The sequence below is a fragment of the Nicotiana tomentosiformis genome, chromosome 9 (genome assembly GCF_000390325.3).
Source record: "Nicotiana tomentosiformis chromosome 9, ASM39032v3, whole genome shotgun sequence".
Lineage (NCBI taxonomy): Eukaryota > Viridiplantae > Streptophyta > Magnoliopsida > Solanales > Solanaceae > Nicotiana > Nicotiana tomentosiformis.
The window spans coordinates 27,029,055-27,036,554 of record NC_090820.1 but is presented as its reverse complement, the minus strand read 5'-3'; positions in this window follow the sequence as shown (position 1 = coordinate 27,036,554).

Genomic DNA, 7,500 nt, shown 5'->3' with positions numbered 1-7,500 from the left:
CAAACCGTCTATGAATGCGAACAGTTTGTCTTTGTCCCCCATATCCCGTATGTTTAGCATGAGTGCGGAGAATTCACGCACGTAGTCCCGCACCGACCTGGTGTGGCGGAGTTCACGCAACTTTCTTCGTGCATTGTATTCCACATTTTCGGGGAAGAACTGCAGGCGTATGGCGGCCTTCAGTTCTGCCCATGTCTGGAGAGTATCTTCACCGGCCCTGATGGCTTCGTATTTGACTCGCCACCAGAGTTTTGCATCGCCTTGAAGATACATGGCAGCAGTTGCTACCTTTTTGGATTCTTCCAAATGTCCAACAGCATCGAAGTATTGTTCGATGTCGAAGATGAAGTTTTCCACTTCTTTAGCATCCCGGGCTCCGTTGTATGGCTTGGGCTCAGGAATTTTCAGCTTTTGTGGCATGGGGGCAATGTTCATGGCACCCCTGATGTGGTTTTCGCCTCCTTTGAGCAGGGTTTGAAGGGCAGCATTGACAACATTGAGCTGGCCTGTCAAGTTGTCTATGGTTTGCTACATGACTGTCAGTCTGTCTGCCTCTAGTTTCCGATGGGCTAAATCCTCGGCACGCTCCTGTTGGAGGTCCTCGAATTGGCCATGAATTTTGGTTGCCTCGACGGCAGCCGTTTGCCGGTCTTCCTCAGAGTCTTGACTGATGTTTGCTATCTCATTTTCGGCCTGCCGCATTCTGCGGTCCAGGTCGTCCAACCTTTGCATTAGGTTGGTTTTTAGATCAGGCAACGTATCCACGATGGGCCGTAATGCGTCAATCGTCTCTTCTAGGGACGTGATGCGATCCCCGTGATTCACCATGGTCAGAAATGGTGATGATGATGCCAATGAGTTCCCTCGTCTGATGTCGAGCCTAGGCTTTGATACCAACTGTTACGCGGCGCCTTCCTGAGGTTCCTTGGAAGGGTGACGTAAGGCTAAGCAACCAATGTCAGTGCGGTTGCTATGCGCCAACTGAGGCCCTCGCCGTACGCTAGACTAGATTGTCAGTGCCGTACGGGAAAACCAATGTCGTGAGCAATTGAGCAGCGGAAAATGAGCAATTGATGATGAAAGCTGATGATTGTATTGATGATGATGAAAGCTATTACAAGATGAAATGCGGTGTCGGGGGAGAGAGACACCAGTACAGAGAATTGTTTGAATGCTTGAATGTTTGAATGCTTTGGTCCCCCATAATAATGCTTAAAAAAATAAACCAAAGTTACATGAGTTGACCTAAGAAAGCTGTAGAAGCACACTGAAAATGAATGAAGTAAAACTACTCTATAATTACAATGAAAAGGACTTAGTCTTCTATGGAAGCAAGTCCGATGGCAGCAACTTTGTCTTGAGCAGCAGGGTCTGCGCGCGCATTGCTGTGGGCGCGCGCGGCACTATTTGGATCTGCCAGCGGCTGGGCGCTGGTGCTTGGCATTGGGTCTGCGCGCGGGGCACTGTCTGGGTGTGCGGTGCTGATGGCAACAGGATGATTTGTGCGCGCGGCATTGTCGGTGCGCGCGACACTGATGGCATTGGCCAGCCACTGGGCGCTGGCATTGATTATCGGTGGGGCGACAGAGGCGCATGCTCGCTTGTCACTTAGCGCTGCCGAGACCACGGGGCCGACCGTGGCGCTAGGCGTTGGGAGGCTTGCCGGGACGCCACGGGGCGCATCCAAGGGGATCATGGGGCATGGCTGGAAAGCAGCCCATGACATTACACATGCATGGCTTAATCTTTGAGACAAGCATATGACTACTGGCAGGATCAACCAGGTAGCATTCCTCATTGACGTCGGCACCGCATGAGCATGGCCGACCCAAAGGCCACGGCCAAGTCCAAGACGAGCACGACCGTCATTCGTAAGGAGCATTCTTTGGGCAGATAGGAGCCAATGAAGACCCCATGCCCATTGCGTTTACCGAATCCGAGAGTCCGAGCATACTAGTCATGGACCTAGACATCGCACGACGAAGCGAGGATGGCGTGGGACACAACTGCAGCTTTTGGTTCACCCCGCACGTCGAACGCGAGGGGCGAAAGGCAACCGATTGTGCTTGATAATGCCTGGGCATTAGGTATGCAACACAGAAAACCGACGCCGAACAAGCCTAATTTGCGCTTGTGCCATGACTGAGATGGCATGCGGGCTAGGACGTCGCTGCACAAGCAGGGATCCAACCTAGCCACACAAGCCGAACACCACTCATGTGCCGCACGTACACTTGCCTCGCCGATACATGCCGACAACAGCCCCAACACGCGACGCGTAGCCATGTGTTGTTGCCAATGCCAACATTGCAAAGCCAAGACAAGCCCCGCCAGGCACGAACCATTGGAGTATATAAACGAACAAGGCGCCATAAATAAAAGCCACAGACACAACCCACAACAACCGCACGACCTTCAACATGTACTAAACTCAGCCCCATGCGCACGGCACCTTGCGGCGCTACTTGCACGAGGCCTCGCCATTCCATTGCCAAAAGCCATCAGCTGCCACGAGCGATGCCGCCACCCGATGTTGCACCCAACAATCGATGGCAATCGTCACGTACTTAGCTTAGCCCCATGCGCACGGCACCTTGCGGTGCTACGTGCATGAGGCCTCGCCGTTCCGTTGCCAAAAGCCATCAACCGCCAAGAGCGATGCCAGACACAACTCACAACAACTGATGGCAATAGGCACGTACTTAGCTTAGCCCCGTGCGCACGGCACCTTGCGGCGCTACTTGCACGAGGCCTCGCAGTTCCGCTGCCAAAAGCCATCAGCCGCCACGAGCGATGTCGCCTCCCGATGTTGCCCGCAACAATCGATGGCAATCGGAACGTACTGAGCTTAGCCCCATGCGCACGGCACCTTGCGGCGCTACTTGCACAAGGCCTCGCCGTTCCGTTGCCAAAAGCCATCAGCCGCCACGAGCGATGCCAGACACAACTCACAACAACCGATGGCAACCGGCACGTACTTAGCTTAGCCCCATGCGCACGGCACCTTGCGGCGCTACTTGCACGAGGCCTCGCCGTTCCGTTGCCAAAAGCCATCAGTCGCCACGAGCGATGTCGCCTCCCGATGTTGCCCGCAACAATCGATGGCAATCGGAACGTACTGAGCTTAGCCCCATGCGTACGGCACCTTGCGGCGCTACTTGCACGAGGCCTCGCCGTTCCGTTGCCAAAAGCCATCAGCCGCCACGAGCGATGCCAGACACAACTCACAACAACCGATGGCAATCGGAACGTACTGAGTTTAGCCCCATGCGCACGGCACCTTGCGGCGCTACTTGCACGAGGCCTCGTCGTTCCGTTGCCGAAAGCCATCAACCGCCACAAGCTATGTCGCCTCCCGATGTTGCCCGCATCAATCGATGGCAATCGGAACGTACTAAGCTTAGCCCCATGCGCACGGCACCTTGCGGCGCTACTTGCACGAGGCCTCGCCGTTCCGTTGCCAAAAGCCATCAGCCGCCAATAGCGATTCCAGACACAACTCATAACAACCGATGGCAATCGGAACGTACTGAGTTTAGCCCCATGCGCACGACACCTTGCGGCGCTATTTGCACGAGGCCTCGCCGTTCCGTTGCCAAAAGCCATCAGCCGCCACGAGCGATGTCGCCTCCCGATGTTGCCCACAACAACCGATGGCAATCGGAACATACTGAGTTTAGCCCCATGCGCACGGCACCTTGCGGCGCTACTTGCACGAGGCCTCGCCATTCAGTTGCCAAAAGCCATCAGCCGCCACGAGCGATGTCTCCTCCCGATGTTGCCCGCAACAATCAATGGTAATCGGAACGTACTGAGCTTAGCCCCATGTGCACGGCACCTTGCGGCGCTACTTGCACGAGGCCTCGTCGTTCCGATGCCAAAAGCCATCAGCCGCCACGAGCGATGCCAGACACAACTCACAACAACCGATGGCAATCGGAACGTACTGAGTTTAGCCCCGTGCGCACGGCACCTTGCGGCGCTACTTGCACGAGGCCTCGCCGTTCCGTTGCCAAAAGCCATCAGCTGCCACGAGCGATGTCGCCTCCCGATTTTGCCCCCAACAACCGATGGCATTCGGAACATACTAAGCTTAGCCCCATGCGCATGGCACCTTGCGGCGCTACTTGCACGACGCTCCGCCTTTCCGTTGCCAAAAGCCATCGGCCGCCACGAGCGATGCCAACCACCAGACGTACTACGAGCACACACGAGTATTTGCCGACACGCTTTGCGAACATCGGGGACGTAGCACGGACAAGCCGTGCATGCCCCCAATGCCCACGCCGCATGCCAGCGTCCCCCGTGCATGCCCGCCTCGGCCAGGCAGCAAGCACCTTGAGGTGCCTTTCAACACCTCTACCCCTTTATATATGTCTTAAAAAAAAAAAATAAGTGACAGGAGTAGACATGTTTTGGCTAGAGAATCATAATAGACATGTACAACACCAAAATGCACAAACCAAAGTACAACTTAGCTAATATATTCACAAATGACTTTTAAATATTGTAAATGATATTTTTTACAAAAATTAATTTTTTTTTAATAAATATTTATTATAAAACGAAAAAATACATAATAAAATACAAAAAAATAAGAAAATTATTATAAATATAGAAAAAACAATGGAGAAAATTTCCAATACATCTAGTAATAATATAACACATAAAGTAATAAATATTTTATAAAACAAGTACGATAAAAACTATTTAAAAATACAAAAAATGCATAAAATTTAATAAAAAATATATAAAAAATAGGTAAAGTAAATAATATTATTATAAAAATATATAGATGACCAACCACCAATAACCATGACGCACATCCATTGTGACAACCACCATAAGTGATTCCGATATCAAACCACCGCTGAAAACCACCAAGCGTCGCACCAACCGTCGCCGATCACTACCGCTCGAACCACCGCAATTTTCCACCACCGCCAGCCACGACAACATCATTGCGCTTGACATCTTGTTAAACATTAGCTAGCACTAGATATGGTGCGATGCCGTGCCATGGCCACGCCCTGCCATGTCCTGCGACGTCCGACGTCGTGCCATGGCCACGCCCTGCCATGTCCTGCGTCCTGCCATGGCCATGTCCTACCACGTTTGACGCCGTGTCATGGCCACGCCCTACTATGTCCTGCATCCTGCCATGACCTGCATCGTGCCATGGCCATGTCCTGCCACATCCGACGCCGTGCCATGGCCATGTCCTGCCACGTCCGACGTCGTGCCATGGCCATGCCCTGCCATGTCCTGCGTCCTGCCATGTCCTGCGTCGTGCCATGACCATGTCCTGCCACGTTTGACGCCATGCCATGGCCACGCCCTGCCATGTCCTGCGTCCTGCCATGTCCTACGTCCTGTCGTGGCCATGTCCTGCGACGTCCGACGCCGTGCCATGGCCACGCCCTGCCATGTCCTGCGTCCCACCGTGGCCATGTCCTGTAATGTCCTGCGTCGTGCCATGGCCATGTCCTGCCATGTCCTGCCACGTTCGATGTCGGGCCATGGCCACGCCCTGCCATGTCCTGCGTCCTGCCATGTCCTGCATCCTGTCGTGGCCATGTCCTGCGACGTCCAACGCCGTGCCATGGCCACGCCCTGCCATGTCCTGCGTCCCACCGTGGCCATGTCCTGTAATGTCCTGCATCGTGCCATGGCCATGTCCTGCCATGTCCTGCCACGTCCGATGTTGGGCCATGGCCACGCCCTGCCATGTCCTGCGTCCTGCCATGTCCCGTCATGTCCTACGTCGTGCCATGGCCATATCCTGCCACGTCCGACACCGTGCCATGGCCACGCCCTGCCATGTCCTGCGTCCTACCATGTCATGCGTCCTGCCATGGCCATGTCCTGCGACGTCCGATGCCGTGCCATGGCCACACCCTGCCATGTCCTGCGTCGTGCCATGGCCATGTCCTACCACGTCCGACGCCGAGCCATGGCCACGTCTGACGCCGAGCCATGGCCACGCCCTGCCATGTCCTGCGTCCTACCATGTCCTGCGTCCTGCCATGTCCTGCGTCCTGCCGTGGCCATGTCCTGTCATGTCCTGCGTCGTGCCATGGCCATGTCCTGCGATGTCCGATGCCATGCCATGGCCATGCCCTGCCATGTCCTGCGTCCTGCCATGTCCTACGCCGTGGCATGGCCATGTCCAGCCACGTCTGACACCTTGCCATGGCCATGTCCTGCCACGTCCGACGCCGAGCCATGTTCGACGCCGAGCCATGGCCACGCCCTGCCATGTCCTGCGTTCTTCCATGTCCTGCGTCCTGCCGTGGCCATGTCCTGTCATGTTCTGCGTCGTGCCATGGCCATGTCCTGCGACGTCCGACGCCGTGCCATGGCCACGCCCTGCCAAGTCCTGTGTCCTGCCATGTCCTGCGTCCTGCCATGTCCTGCGTCGTGGCATGGCCATGTCCAGCCACGTTTGACACCTTGCCATGGCCATGTCCTGCCATGTCCGACGCCGAGCTATGGCCACGCCCTACGTCTTGCCATGTCCTGCGTCCTACCGTGGCCATGTCCTGTCATGTCCTGCGTCGTGCCATGGCCATGTCCTGCGGCGTCCGACGTCGTGCCATGGCCACGCCCTGCCATGTCCTGTGCCGTGGCATGGCCATGTCCAGCCACGTCTGACACCTTGCCTTGGCCACGCCCTGCCATGTCCTACGTCCTGCCATGTCCTGCGTCCTGCCATGGCCATGTCCTGCATCGTGCCATGGCCATGTCCTGCGACGTCCGATGTCGTGCCATGGCCATGCCCTGCGTCGTGCCATAGCCATGTCCTTCCACGTCCGACGCCGAGCCATGGCCATATCCGACGCCGAGCCATGGCCACTCCCTGCCATGTCCTGCGTCCTGCCGTGGCCATGTCCTGTCATGTCCTGCGTCGTGCCATGGCCATGTCCTGCGACGTCCGACGTCGTGCCATGGCCACGCCCTGCCATGTCCTGACGCCGAGCCATGGCCACGCCCTGCCATGTCCTGCGTCCTGCCATGTCCTGCGTCCTGCCGTGGCCACGTCCTGTCATGTCCTGCGTCGTGCCATGGTCATGTCCTGCGACGTCCGACGCCGTGCCATGAGACGTCCGATGTCGTGCCATGGCCACGCCCTGCGTCGTGTCATGGCCATGTCCTTCCACGTACGACGCCGAGCCATGGCCACGTCCGACGCCGAGCCATGGCCAAGCCCTGCCATGTCCTGCGTCCTGCCATGTCCTGCGTCCTGCCGTGGCCATTTCCTGTCATGTCCTACGTCGTGCCATGGCCATCTCCTGCCATGTCCTGCCACGTCCTGCGTCGGGACATGGCCACGCCCTGCCATGTCCTGCATCCTGCCATGTCCTGTCATGTCCTGCGTCGTGCCATGGCCATATCCTACCACGTCCGACACCGTGCCATGGCCACGCCCTGCCATGCCCTGCGTCGTGCCATGGCCATGTCCTTCCACGTCCGACGCCGAGCCATGGCCACGTCCGACGC